Below are 14,694 nucleotides of genomic sequence, written 5' to 3'. Positions count from 1 at the left end.
GTTGGATGGTGATAATGCTTGAGGTCTTCATGAATCTGTTCATAAAGGTAGAGTACATTTGCTAGTATTTGTCAAAGCATAGATGGGGAGAATAATCCATGTTTTTATATGAATTAAAATCTTTCATAGAGCTAATACTATTCAGTAGTAAAAAGAAATAACATGACCCTGGAATAATAACATGGTTAAGTGGTTTTTAATGACAGCAGGAAACTTGAACAGCGGCACATAGACTCCTGCACAGGAGTGGATGTGTCATTTGGACGTGGTTATATGCTGCAACTTAGTTTTTGAAAGTGTTTTCATTCTCAGAATAAATTGCCAAACTCCCTGGAGCATTTTAATTTCTGCAACTGTCAGGCAAGGCTGTCTTTGCTTTAAATTGTTGTACTTTGAAAAAGATGTGATTGGCTTGGTCGTTAGCCTAGCCAAGTACTTGTTACAGTAGGACCATTGCTATAGTTTTTAAATTACTATAATGTGGATATTTTTAATAGGTCCCAAAATGTGCAAATCACAGTGCCTAGCACATTGCCTTATCCTCACTTTCTGGTCTTATTTATTCAATGAATAAATGCAGATACTTTGGGAATTCTCTTGTGATCTGTGAAGCCATAACTTTTTTTTTTTTAAGTTTATTTACTTTGAAAGAGAAAGAGAGAGCATGAGCACAAGCAGGGTAGGGGAAGAGAGAGAGAGAGAGAGAGAGAGAGAGAGAATCCCAAGCAGGCTCTGCACTATCAGCATGCGGCCCAGTGCGGGGCTCGAACTCACAAATCACGAGATCATGACTTGAGCCAAAACCAAGAGTTTAACTGACTGAGCCACCCAGGCACCCCTGAAGGCATAACTTCTTGTTCAGACGTTTGAGTGTTCTCAAACGTGAAATTCTATTACAGTGTGTTTTGTTTGAATTTATTGGTTATTTGCTAATGGTGGTAGTGAGTTAATGATAATGTAAACAAGGTTTTAAAAATCAATATTGAATTTTATCTTCATTCTGGAGCCTACAAAGAGCCAGTGTAAAACTACCTGGAACCAAGTTAGTTGAAATTACTGTTTAAAACAAATGTTTAAATTTGTCATAGGAAGATATGGCTTTTGTTTGGTATTTTTTCTTTCCTCTTTTCTCATTGGTCTTTTTAAGTTTTATCATATATTTGAGGTGGGGTTTATGTTGAAATCATAGCTGTGTTGTGTTGGAATCAACTACTTTGTTCCTTTTCTAACAGCCAAAGATTGAAAGTTGAGCCAAATTTAGCACGTTTTAAGCATCATTTATGTTGTTAAAACATGCTAGGCCCTGTCACTCCTGGGGTGCAAAGCGTGTAGAAAATGCCTTGCCAAGTCTGTATGCAACAACTAGAGAACAGTATGAGGCAACATGGGGTTCCTATGAACTTGGCCAGTTTTCCACCCATGCAGAGAAGGGAGAAAAATCATTGAGCGTTTATTCAGTAAACCTTGAGCCCTCCCCCTCCCCTTCCCCAGTCACTACTGGGCCCTAGGGACACAGTGGCAAACCCGATGACAATATCCCTGCTGGCACAGGACGCAGCCTAGCAAGAAAGAAAGACGGTAGCCATGCAGTGGCAAATGGTCAAGAGGATTAAGCATGGTGATAGCAGGCAGTGATGGGGCGGAGGGGGAGGGTGTCACTCAGACAGGTGGTCCAGGGAAGCCACTCTGAGGAGTGACACAGACGTGGGTGAGGACGAAGCATGAGTCAAGCAAAGATCCAGGCAAAGGGAGATTGAAGCAGCCCTGAGCCTCCCTTCCCAGGGAGAGGGGGGAAGACCAGAAGGCTGAGGCCGAGGGTCGAGCAGGGGTAGGCATGGTGGGGCTTGCGGCCGTGACCCATGGGGGGGTTCCGCTCTGAGTGCTGACTGTCTGGAGCCTGGAAGCATTCTGTGCAGAGGAGTGGTGGGATCGGATGGTGTGTTTACAGGATGACTCTCGCTGCTGTGGAGAACGGACTTGAAATTGGCCTACGCGGAGGCTGTGGAGGTTGCTCCTGCCAAAGAAGGCATTGGTTTCACCCAATGGAAGTCGTTTTCAGGGAAGTTACCAAGGAGGAGTGGAGACAAACTAGTACAGTACGCGAATCACTGAGGATTGCTTGAATTATTGGGATTGAGTCTGTGTTTTGTTTATTCTGGCGTGATTCAGGATTGAAGACAAGATTATGTGGCATAATTTATGTCTGTCGGTTCGTTTTTTAATACTGCTTACCGAGTTGTGGTGGTGGTGCTCTTAGCAGAAAACAAATATCTCGTGAGAAACTGAGCCACAGATTTTGGTAGCTACTTGCTTTTATACTTTTCATTTCAGTGATTTTTTTTATCCTGATCTTTTTTTTTTTTTTTTTTTTTTGCCTTCTGGGGAATCATTATTACATATATTATCTACAGTGGCATTTACAATCAATAAGTGGACATACTTAGATTTATTACCAAGTGCAATTTAGAGCTCTCCCTAAAACAAACTACAAAAGGAATTTTTTTTCTTTTCTTTCTTTTTTTTTTTTTTTTTAGTTTTTCTTATTAGTACGGTGTAAATAAAGGAACTATTTGAGAAAATTATAGGAACTGTCATCTCCAGATAAGGTGCTTAAATAGCTCATCAGAGTGATTTGGAGGAGCTATTAATTACGCTATTATCAGTTAAAAGACACGCATCTTCTTCCTTCTCTCGTCTGTTCTTTTATTCCAGACGTGTAGCTTCATGCCACAGCCTCCTTCTACTCCAAGGGGCGCAGGAAGATGAGTACAGATACCCCAATGGTGGCAAGGGCTAATCTCATTCTGAAACAAACAAACAAAAAAAACCAGGTAAAGGATATATTTTTAGAAGAATAACAATGATGAAGGGTCCCCACATCTTCCCCTACCATTTTCAGACTTGCACATTAAAAATAACTAGGCCATGGGGCGCCTGGGTGGCTCAGTCGGTTGAGCATCCAACTCCAGCTCACGCCATGATCTCACAATTCGTGAGTTCGAGCCCCATGTCGGGCTCTGTGCTGACAGCTCAGAGCCTGGAGCCTGTTTCAGATTCTGTGTCTCCCTCTCTCTGCCCCTTCCCCGCTCATGCTGTCTTTCTTTGTCTCTCAAAAATGAATAAACGTTAAAAAAAAATTTTTTTTTAATAAAAAAAATAACTAGGCCAGCACTCGTTTTTTTATAGCTGTTAGGGTTGGGGGGGGGGCTGTCAGGTATTTGGTTCTGGATCATGCAGGCTGACTCCACTCTATGCATCTGATCAGATCATGCTTGTAGTCGTTGTCAAGTGGATCAAAGCCTAGTGAAGGAAAGAAGAGAAGGGAAGACCACTCCATCCATTTCAGAAGGTGTCTGAAAGCCCTGTTTGCACTCAAGGGTTGAACTTTTCCAGGACAGCGTAGCTACTGGCGGGAGCATTGCCTTCCACCTCTGTCAGACCTGGGTTCGATTATCAGTGTTGTCATTTAGGAGCCGTGTGACCTTGGGCAAGTTGTATAACCTCATTGAGCCTGAATTTCTAGATTTCTGATACGGTCTGCTGAATTCCTCTCTTGGATGCAGACAGAGTCCTGGAGAGGAAATCTGTTTGATGTTTCTTTTACTCATCAAAGGCGTTTGTGGAAAAACTGGCATGAAAACAAAGGACATTTTTAGGGAACAAAGGGTAGTCAGGTGCAGCTAGAATGAAGGGCAGTCAAGGAGTTTCGTGGGAAGGAAACAGGCATTCAGCACGTGGCCAGCAGTGAGTGAGGGCCTTGAACGCCATACTAACATGTATAGACTAACAAGAGGCAGCCATTAAAAGTTTTCAGGAAGAACGTGGTCTGGTCGGCTGAAAGGTTAACATTTGTACGGAAAAAAGAAACACGAGCCTGGGATAATTTGCTTTATGACTGTCCTATCCTAGCTTATCAGCAGGGCAGTAAAAATTAAAATACTTAGACACTGGTTTGACGTAAATTGTTTATCATTTATGACTGGAGCCTGGTTTTTATAATCACTGTTTATTTGGTGAGTTAGTTGAGAGCATTTTCTGTCTCTGATTCACTAGAGTTAGGAAATAGTGACCAGATTTACCATGCCAGGCTGATGATTTTCATTCCAAGTGTCAGTGACTGTCCCCAAACCCTCCCCAGCCTTGAGGAGCTCCCAAAAGGTGAAACACCTCAGTAAGGAATGTCAGGGGGCAGAGCAAGGGTTCCTACACAGGCTGGCAGAACTGTGCTGGTTTTATTTGGGAGCCTGAAGCAGATTTTTACAGTTGACCTCCAATCAGTATGAATTTAGTTATTTTTAAAAATTCATCTTGGGGTGCCTGGGTGGCTCAGTCATTTGGGTGTCTGACTTCAGCTCAAGTCATGATCTCGCGGTCAGTGAGACTGTGCTAACAGCTCAGAGCCTGGAACCTGCTTCAGATTCTGCGTCTCCCTCTGTCTCTCTGCTCCTCCCCCACTCGTGCTGTCTCTCTCTGTCTCTCAAAAATGAATAAATGTTAAAAAATTTTTTTTTTTAAATTCATCTCTCTTGGGGCGCCTGGGTGGCTTAGTCAGTTAAGCGTCTGACTTCAGCTCAGGTCATGATCTCCTGATCCGTGGGTTCGAGCCCCACATCAGGCTCTGTGCTGCAGCCTGGAGCCTGCTTCAGATTCTGTGTCTTCCTTCCTCTCTGCCCTTCTCCCACTTATGCTCTGTCTCTCAAAAATGAATAAATGTTAAAAAATTTTTAAATCATCTCTCTCAAATGCTGCTTCATCTCAAGTGCTTTAACTAAGCAATGGCCCTGGGGCATCTCAGTGGCTCAGTTGGTTAGGCGTCTGACTTCAGCTCAAGTCGTGATCTCAGAGTTCGTGAGTTTGAGCCCCACGTCGGGCTCTGTGCTGAAGCTCAGAGCCTAGAGCCTGCTTCAGATTCTGTGTCTCCCTGTCTCTCTGCCCCTCCCCCGCTGATTCTCTCCCTCTCTCTCTCTCTCTCTCTCTCTGTCAAAAATGAATAAACGTTAAAAAAAACAAAACAAAAAAACCACCTAAGCAATGGCCGTAATAGGAACGATGGCTCACACTTATCTAATGCATCCAAAGTACTGGCACTGCCCAAACCTGATTCTCATTTATGCCTCACAGCAACCTTTTGACTGTCCCCATTTTATAGATGAAGAAACTGAAGCCAGGGTTTACTTGCCTTTGTCAAGGTCCCTTGTTGAATCCAGAGCCTCTGATCCCAGAACTTGAGCATTTATCTTCTCCATCTACTGCCTGGATGAACAGTTCTCAAATGTTTATCATCAGGACCCCAAAGAGCTGTTGTTTACGTGGGTTATAGCTACTGATATTTACCAAGTTAGAAACCTGAAATGATAAACTTAAAAATATTTAATAATAGGGGCGCTTGGGTGGCTCAGTCGGTTAGGTGTCCAACTCCGGCTCAGGTCATGATCTCATGGCTCGCGAGTTCGGGTCCCGTGTTGGGCTCTGTGCTGACAGCTCGGAGCCTGCAGCCTGTTTTGGATTCTGTGTCTCCCTCTGCCTCTGCCTCTCCCTCTCCCCTGCTTGTGTTCTGTCTCTCTGTCTCTCAAAAATAAACATTAAATTTAAAAAAAATATTTAATAATAGAAGAATAGCAGACCCATTACATTTTAATAAAGCATTTTTAATGCGGGGGAGGGACCTCTTATTTTCCAAGACAAACTGAGAAAGGAGAGAGTGGCATTGTTTTACGCTTTGGAAGCCACTTTGTGGCTTCTGCAATCTCTTGCCACCGTGAGGATGCCCAGGGACCCCTGGGCCATACTTTGAGACCCTCTAGGCCAGACGATCGGTTCTGTTGGTAACGAATGGCACTCTGGAGCAGCTGTTCGTACACCAAATGTGGTATCGGAAGCTCCTTGTGAGCTTTTAAAAAGTAAAATCCCTGGTCTCGTTTTTGGATATTCTGATTTAGTTGACCGTAGTCGGGAACAAGCAATGAATTTTCTTCTACCATTTTATTTCAAACATCTTGAAATACGCAATTGAAGGAACTTTAAGCGAGCATTTATACACTCTCCTGCCATTGATGTTTTACTAACTTGCTTTAACACAAATTTAACTCTGTCCATTCATTAATCAATCTGGGCTTTCGATGCAGCAATATGTTTTTTAAAAGGCTTCTGGATGATTTCAATGCGGCACCAAGTTCGGAAATTGTTCTCCGGGCCAGATTTGTGGGTTCCTTCTTGGTGGTTTTCTGGGTTGATCTATAAATTCTTCCATGAATACACACTACATCTCAAATCCAGTTCACTGTCTGATGAAATTGGATGGTTGGTCATAGAGGACACCGGGTGAGAGTCTGGGTGGCTTCTTCTGGGCTTGTGTCTCTGGGGAAAGGAATATCTTTAAGCATTTGGCCTTTGACGTTGGGTGACAAATAGTGTCCCTGTGGTGTCGGAGGTCTGCACCCTGACTCCACAGCTCACCAACTGTGGGCTCACGGGCACTGACTTCCTGAATAGGGTGATGTGAGGATAAAGCGAGATAGTGTACTCCTGGGGTCGGCGCCCTTTTCCTGTGAAGCCCCAGACAGTAAATATTTAAGGTCTCTGTTGCAGTTGGTCAGCTCTGCTGTTGTAGCTGAAAGCATCCACAGACAGTATGTAAACAAATGAGTGTGGCTGTGTTCCAATAAAACTTTATTTACAAAGTAGACATTGGGCTGTCTACATGGGCTGGACTTGGCCCGTGGGGTGTAGTTTGCTGACTCCTGGCATATGTCAAAGTGTTGAGGAAGTAAGCTGTAAGACACAGTCTAAGTGTAAGCTGGCGAGGAGACTCGTTTTTGTATGTTACTTAGAAATACTTTGAGTGCTTTAAATACTTCCCAAAGTTGTTGTGCGTGAACTCCTTGATGCCTAAAAGTTTTCTACAACCTTAACATCATTATTAGTCATTCTGCGGTGTAGAGTATCGTGTAGTCATGTATTTATTCATCTTGGTTGGGGGGAGGGTCTTTTTGATTTGGCTAATTTGCTTGATTGGGACGAGCCAGCAGCAGGAGGACACAGTCTGGAGCTTTGTTCTCTGTACAGGTGCTGCCATCTGCGTGCTGTGGCAGCTCTGCTTGCAACTTGGGTTGATAAGTTGAGGGTCAAGGAGGAGGCACGAAGAACTGTGTTGCTATTGTAACCGTTTCACCACCGGGTTTCATTCCTATTCCAGTTCTCTAAGCTATTGGCCAAAGACCAAATCACGTGCCATCTGGGGGAGAGTCTTGACCGCACGTAGGAATGTTTGAGTTCTTCCTGGCATAAGGTGATTTGAAGGAGCGCATTGGGTTTCTGCTTTTCTGCAAGCGTTGAATCCAATAGTATGAGATATGTGACTTTCTGTTCACTAATATGTCAGTGTAGCATATGGTGGAAGAATTCCTCCCTCCGTTTGCTTTGTCACCTACTTTGTGAAAAGACCAAGGTGACACAAATACTGAGCTCGATTTTCACACGATGAAATGTAGGAAGTTTTCTCATTCAAACTGAGTATCGTATGTGTCCAGGAAAGGGGCTGTACGGTGGCTTTTGGATTGGGCGCCAGAGCAATGAGAAACTCTATTTTCGCTGACCACATCTGCATCTTCTTTATAGAAGTCCATCTTGTATTCAGTAAGCTAATGCACTCTTTTATGCAGCAGTTATTTATTGGTTGTGGACTCTATGCCAGGAACTTTCCGAGAGGCTCTTGGTGTTCAATAGTGAGCAAAGCAGGAACGCATTCCTCCACTCCTGGAACTTCCATTCCAGTAAAACAACGCAGATGTTAAATAATAAATCATAAAGGATGTAGCATGCTGGAGAGTTGATAAACCTCAGTTTGAAGAGGGTGAATCTGTTGAGGTGAGAGGTTGAAGTTTTAGGTTGGATGGGTAAGGAAGGCCTTCCAGAAAAGGTGGGTTATCGGGAAAACCTGAAAAAGTGAGGAAACGGGCCATCTGGAAAAGAATACTCTCACAGAGGGAACAGAGCCTGCAAAATCCCTAAAGCAGGAGGCCAGTGTGGCAGGAGAGGACTGGAGCAGAACAGTAGGTCGTGAGGGGGTGGAGACAGGGTCGTGTAGGTCTCCCAAGACCTTCGACTTTACTATGACCCTGGAGGGTTTCTAACTGAGAACTGGGATCTGACTCACCTTGTAACAGGACCTCACTGGCTGCAGCTTTGAGAACAGATCGAAGGGAAACCAGGGCAGAGGTAAATACTTGGGAGTCACCCACATGGAAATGGTATTTAAAGCCCTGAGGTGGGCTGAAATTATCTGGGGAGTGAGTAGATAGAAGGACCACAGATCCAAGACCCTAGTCCTGGAGGTCTGCAGTAATTAGAGATCAGGGAGATGAGCAGGAACCAGAAAAAGGAGCGGCTGGCAAAGAAAGGGAGCCCCAGGGAGCGGAGGATGCGCCGGAGGTCAGCGAAGAACACGTTTCAGAGGAGGACGATCAACCGTGTCAAATGCTGCAGACGGATAGGAATTCAAATAACCGTCCTGTTGTAATTCTCTGTAGAACAGTCTTCCTTTCCTAATACTGTTCCAGGAGTGTGGAGGTTGACTTGGTTTTCTGCGGTAGCAGCTGACCTCACGTGAGAAAGCTTGTAACAGTTCATCTCCCTCACATTCATTTTCCCCCCTTACACTAGGTAGCCGTTCATTTAACAAATACCTACCGAGCATATAAAAATGCCAGTTGCTGTGTGTGCAGCATAAGTAAATAAATAAATAAATAAGGTGAACCAGGTGTAAATTCTACCCTCCAGTCACTTATAATATCATCAGAGAGAGGAGAGGGACAAGTACGAGAAGACCTTAAGTGTAACGAGAGCGGCACTAGAAAGTAGAAACTTCTAGCTGAGGTCTTGCAGGAAGAACCCAAAGGCCGTTATTTACTGACTCCTGTGCGATCTGAGCAGGAGAGTGAGGGAGTTGTGCTTTTTTTTTTTTCTTGCTTTTTTTTTAGAGAAGGGAATTGGAGATTCCAAAAGGGTTATAGACTTGGAAGTGGTCTCCCAGTGGAAGGCAGTGCTGGTGCCCTGATGCTTATGCAAAAAGTGGGGTGCCTGCCCCGTGTGGTTTTTATGGAGGGGAGGAGGGGAGGGCATTCCGTACAGCAGGTGCTAGGGTGCTGTGCTGTGTTTTCCAGAGGTGGGCACCAGTGCCCAGAATTGTTAGGATGCGGGGTTCATTTTAGAGGGCACCAGAAGAACTGGAAAGGTCAGATGAGGTCCAGAGGGGGCTTGAAGGCCAGGGGGAAGTTTTAGATTTGCCTCTGCAGATCTAGGAGTGGCGGAGTGGTGTGTGTGTTGGGGGAGGCGACAAGGTGCCAGTGGGGGAAGAGATGGAAAGAAATGTGTGCAGATGTGGTCCTACTTGGTAAGCTTAGAAAGTCATCACTTAATCCCTCATAGACGGTTGGTTTCGGACTTGAAATTCTCAGTCACCTTCCCTAGGCTGACAGAAGCAATGTGTATTAATGCTATATTCTTTCACGCTTTGCTTTTGTCAACCTGTTCTCTTTCTTAGGACTTTTGTTTTGATTCTACATTTCTAGTTAAAGATTAATTGAGACTACCCCATTTGGCTCAAATGGAATTTGGACACAGCAATCCCATAAGTGGTGAGAGAACAGAATGGATACAGTGTAATTGCTTTTAAAAAAATATACATTATATGCGATAATTCCGAAAATAGCAATGTGAAACTTCAAAGGAGCCGGAAAAAATCAAGTGCCTCATGGTCGAATAAGTAGAGTAAGTACAAGGTTGTAAAGGCTGATTGTTCACGAACAGGGCTAACAAGGGTCAAAAATCTTCACTCAAGTCTCACAAAGGGGGCTCAAACGCTCGTCGCTAGGTTACTAACAAGAATTTGCCATTTCTGGGGCCAAAATGTATTCGCTTGGTCCGTACATTCTTCTGGTGGCTGGCTGGTGTGCTCCAGACCCTTCCCGGGGCATGGCAGGAAGCGGAAGCTGGCCGCCGACCTTGAGGCCTTAGGCTGAAACCTGGCCAGGTGCCTGAGTCCACCTGTCGGGACACTGGCTATTTTTGGTTTCGGTCACTTTGCCCAAAAGATAAGGAATTTCAGGAATTCTGCTGCACACCTCTGAAACAGAATCCAGAACAATGGGCCTTTCATGGAAGTCTAAACGTTTGACATTCAGAATGTTATTTTAACTTGTTTTCTGTTCAGAGTGTGGAGGCACTTAGCTCCCGTGGAGACTTTGGACTGGAGGGCGGGTGGGGGGAGGTGCCCTCAAACCTTCACTACAGAGGCTGCTCAGGGCACATTCAGCCCTGACATTTACTTAGAACGCAGTTTTAAATTCTTAATTTTTTTGACATTTTATTTAATTTTGAGAGAGAGAGACAGACAGAGCACAACTCGGGGAGGGGCAGAGAGAGAGGGAGACAGAGAATCCGAAGCAGGCTCCAGGCTCCGAGCTGTCAGCACAGAGCCCGACAAGGGGCTCGAACCCACGAACCACGAGATCATGACCTGAGTGGAAGTTGGAAGCTTAACTGACTGAGCCACCCAGTGGCCCCTAAATATTTTGTTTTTGGTTCTCACTGTTCTGTTTTCAGTTATTCTCAAGGGTTGCCAAGCCTTCCCTGGGGTCTGGGAAGGTACAATCATCTTTATGCCCATTTTCATCAGTGCTCCCTTGTGCCTTCCAATGTGGATGTTTGTAAAAGTGAAGACGTGTGTGAAAATGTCTTAGAAGCCAATGTTTTATAGAACTGCAAGCCATTTTGATTATTAATTTGGGGTCTTTTTGGTGCTAAGAATAACCATTGTTTAAAAGTGAAATTAGTGGTATTAGAAGCAGAAAAATGAAATACTGCTGATAAAGTAACTGACTAACTTGGTTTTTGGTTTGTTTCTGTGGTTGAAGTATTTAGGGTTTTAAGGGATCCGATATTTATTTTTCTTGATATTCGTGGGGAATAAGGACTGAGAAGTAAATATACCCTAAGCTGATGTGGGAGGAAGGAAAATTAAAAAACCCATCTCTTAAGCAGTCTACAAAATGAAATTTCTGGTTGTTTTGCCCCCTTCTTACAACCGGTAGCTTTCTCAGTAGAAGCTTTCGCAGAAGACTGGGGAAGTAGCCCACAGACAGAACCTGAGATCTGGCCCTGTGTTGTAGGCGCGTGCTCTTGGATAACATTTCTAGACTGTACACTCGGGATAATGATTCCCACTCCCTAGAATAGTGTAGAGATGAACTGACTCTACATAGGAGAGGCTCTGTAAATGGTAGGCAATTGTCTTCGTATTAGCACTGGTGATAATTATCATTAATATCAGCTAGTCCATTGAGCATTCAATGTAGAGGGTACTTTGTTAGGTGACATTGGGGGATACAAGGGAAATCTATAAAATTCATTTCCTAGGATTAAGTAGCTTTGCACGTAAGTTAGGGCCATAAGTCTCAGGTGAAAAGATAATGGGCAGAAGAACATGATATGTGGATAATGGATGATTGGAAAGATGAAATGGTCATTATCTTGTAGGATGCTCTAGAAGGTTTTCCTCCGGAAGCTGGACCTTGAGAATAGGTACAGTCTAGATGGACAGAAGGAATAAGAGGCTATATTCCAAACAGAAGGGAGTCTCTCCCCCACCCTTCCATCCTTCACTATATAGTACAACATCGAATTTAAAAGTAGGGAAAATGGTAGAATTTTGGTCTTGCTGCTCACCGTCAGGTCATGATCTCATGATTCATGAGTTAGAGCCCCGCACCGGGCTCTCTGCTGTCAGCGCGGAGCCCACTTGGGATCCTCTGTCCCCCCACCAGCCCCGCCCCGCCCCTCCCCCCTCACACCTGCGCGCGCGCGCTCTCTCTCTCTCTCTCTCTCTCTCTCTCTCTCCCCCCCCTCCTCTCTCTCAAAAATAAAAGCCCTTAAAAAAAAATAAATCTAGTGTTGGCTCTCTCCATTTGCATGAACTCTTTGACTTTTAGGACTGTTTAATTTTGTAAACATTTGATGATATGCAGATAAAATGCAAATCCACTGCAAAGTGAAATCTCAAGTCTTGAAAAAGAGTCGAGGTTCCCTGAAGTCCATGAAGGTGATTTTACTAAAAACATTTTCAAACCCATTGATAAAGGCTGTGTGTGTGTGTGTGTGTGTGTGTGTGTGATCTTTACAATATGTTCCAGTGGTCTTAGCATCTGACGTTCTCATCTCTTGCTTATTGCGACCTTATGGTGTACCTACTGCCCCCATTCCCATGACAGGCAAAGAAACAGAAGTGCAGAATCCAAAGCAAGCAGTCTGGTCCTAGAGTGTGCACGTTCTTCCTCGCTGCGCCAGACCGCCTCCACCGAGATCAGTTGATAATTAGCCACTGATAGGAAATCAGAAAGAAAAGAATGGTCACCTGAATGGAGAGAGATTTCTAAAGGATAAAGGAAGCTCTTGTGAAAAATTGATAAAACCTGTCATCTGAGCAATGTGGTTAGTAGTTAGGAGTGTGTTTCCCTGGGTCAGACTGCTGGAGCTTTGCTGCTCCTTTAGCCACCTGACAGATTACCCAACACCTGTGTCTCAGCCTCCTTATCTATAAAGTACGGATAATAAATAGATTCTACCCATTGCACTGCGGGTGTGGATTTTATGATTAAAATACCCGTAAATGAATCTGACGAATAGAAGGTACTTGGTAGACGTTCGTTGTTCTTGTAACTGTTTGGGAAAATGGTCCTCTTTATGATCATGTTCTACAAATCAAAAAAGAAGAATGTCTTATGCTGGTCTCCGGTGTTGTTTGGATAGTTGACTCTAAAAGACCTCCATACATACTTGTTTTACGTTTATCCCTTTAAGAGTTAGCACATGGTTGCAACAATGTTACACAAATGTCCTTTTTAAAAAAAAAAAAGATGAAATGGAATTATTTTCATTTTGGTTTTCAAGGTAAAACCTGAGTAACAATCCCCCCCCCCCACCATGCCCTGTTTACTCTGAAATTTGATTACTGTTTAAATGGATTCGTTCTGTTGCTTTGTTGTTTTTGTTTTTTTTTAACACTAATTATCCTCTGATAAGGCCCATCTCTTGGGATTTTTGTGAGGCTTGAATGAAGTAATGGATGTGTGCAAGCTGTATGGGAAAACTCAGCACTTGTTAGGGACTCTCTTATTTGTTGTTACTTCTGTTAGGCGGGAAGGGCACCTGCAAAGGGCAACTATAACAATGTGCGTGTTTTGTTCATCTGTAAACGTGAAGCACCTGCCTTGAAGAAGACCAGACGCGGTGTAGATAACATGAGTATGAATGTGAATTGAGCGTGTCTGTCCCCCTCTTCCTCTTCTCCCTCCCAACTTTCTCTCTGTCTCTCACTCCCTCTCTTTTCTTTCACTCCCTAACTCACACACTCGCTCTCTCAGAGCTAGTAGTCTAAGTGGAGAAGTCAGAGGTGGAAACAAATATTTCTAGTACCCTATGTTTTATAAGGGCCGTAATAGAAACACAAGGTTCGTGTGAGTAAGGGCGGGGGAGTAATTTTCTTTTGCTTGGAGGTATTTGGAAGGTTCCACCAAGAGGACACTGTGGGGGCTGGATGAGGAGTGTAAGTGGAGGAAACACATACAGAGGAAGATGATGTCGTCTGAAAGGTAGGTTGCTGTGCAGAGGTGGAGCTCTGGTGGCCCACATGTTGGAGTGTAGACATTATCTCTGAGGCATCGGGAATCACGGGAGTTGGTTTTTGCTTTTTGCTTTTTGTGTAATGCAGGTTTACCACCCTGTAACTTACATACAGTAAAACTCACCCTCTGAAGGAGTTCAGTTTGCTGAGTTTTGACAAATGTGTATAATCCTGTAACAACGACCACCCCCACCACCAAGATACAGAATTGGCATGACCCCAAAAAGTTCTCTTGTGGAGCTTAGCAGTGAAGCCTATGCCATCAGCCTCCGCAGGCACGGATCTGATTTCTGTCCCTTTTCCAGAATACGAATGGAATCATAGTATGTCACCTTTCATGTCCAACTGCTTTCACTTGGCGTGACGGTTTTGAGATTCATCCACGTTGTTGCCTATATTGGGAGTTTGTGTGCGGAAGGTTTAAAAATAAAGGAATGCTATATATAACACTTTAGGAAGGTGAATCTGCTGGTAGATGCATTATCCTGGCCGGTTAGGACGATTGTAATTCTGTGGCAGGGGAATTGGAGAAGGTGGGGGGTGGAGGGGGTGCTTTGGAAAAAGACCAGTGGAGCTACAAGGCAGATTGCAGGTTTTTAAGGAATGAGATAAGTTAGCAAAAACAGTAGGTTTAAACTCTTCCCCTTGTAGCAGATGGGAAGGAGGAACCGGGTAAGCAGCTACATTAGTGTCACGTGGAAAACGTCAGGAACGTTTCTGCATGGGTATAGGCAGAGGGAAGTCAAGCAGGGGGAGAGAAGAACCCCAGGTTCTTCAAAGGGCGGGGTGTGCGGGGTGCAGGTGGGGAGAGACTGAGCAGCATGTTTGTTTCAGCTACTGTTACACGAGAGCTCAGGGGCCGACTCTGGCAGTGACCTCAGCTCCTGGAAGTTGCTCTGTACATTCTGTATGTTGACAGGAGGCTGAGGGCTAGGAAAAGCAGCATCTGCATAATATTTATCTCAAGCTTTTACTTTTTGTTCTATTTTGAGCTTCAGTAAAGCAACACAGTTCAT

General features: G+C 44.2%; 1 protein-coding gene across 2 annotated transcripts in view; it reads left to right on the top strand.

The window, feature by feature from the left end:
* The window catches only part of MAP3K21 (mitogen-activated protein kinase kinase kinase 21), a 60,774-nt gene that overhangs the window by 2,658 nt on the left and 43,422 nt on the right, over positions 1–14,694 (top strand). The gene's annotated exons all lie outside the window — the stretch shown is intronic.

The sequence above is a fragment of the Panthera tigris genome, chromosome D2 (genome assembly GCF_018350195.1).
Source record: "Panthera tigris isolate Pti1 chromosome D2, P.tigris_Pti1_mat1.1, whole genome shotgun sequence".
In the NCBI taxonomy this organism is placed as follows: Eukaryota; Metazoa; Chordata; class Mammalia; order Carnivora; family Felidae; genus Panthera; species Panthera tigris.
The sequence above is the reverse complement of the archived record's forward strand: the minus strand, read 5'-3'. Positions and strand labels throughout refer to the sequence as shown.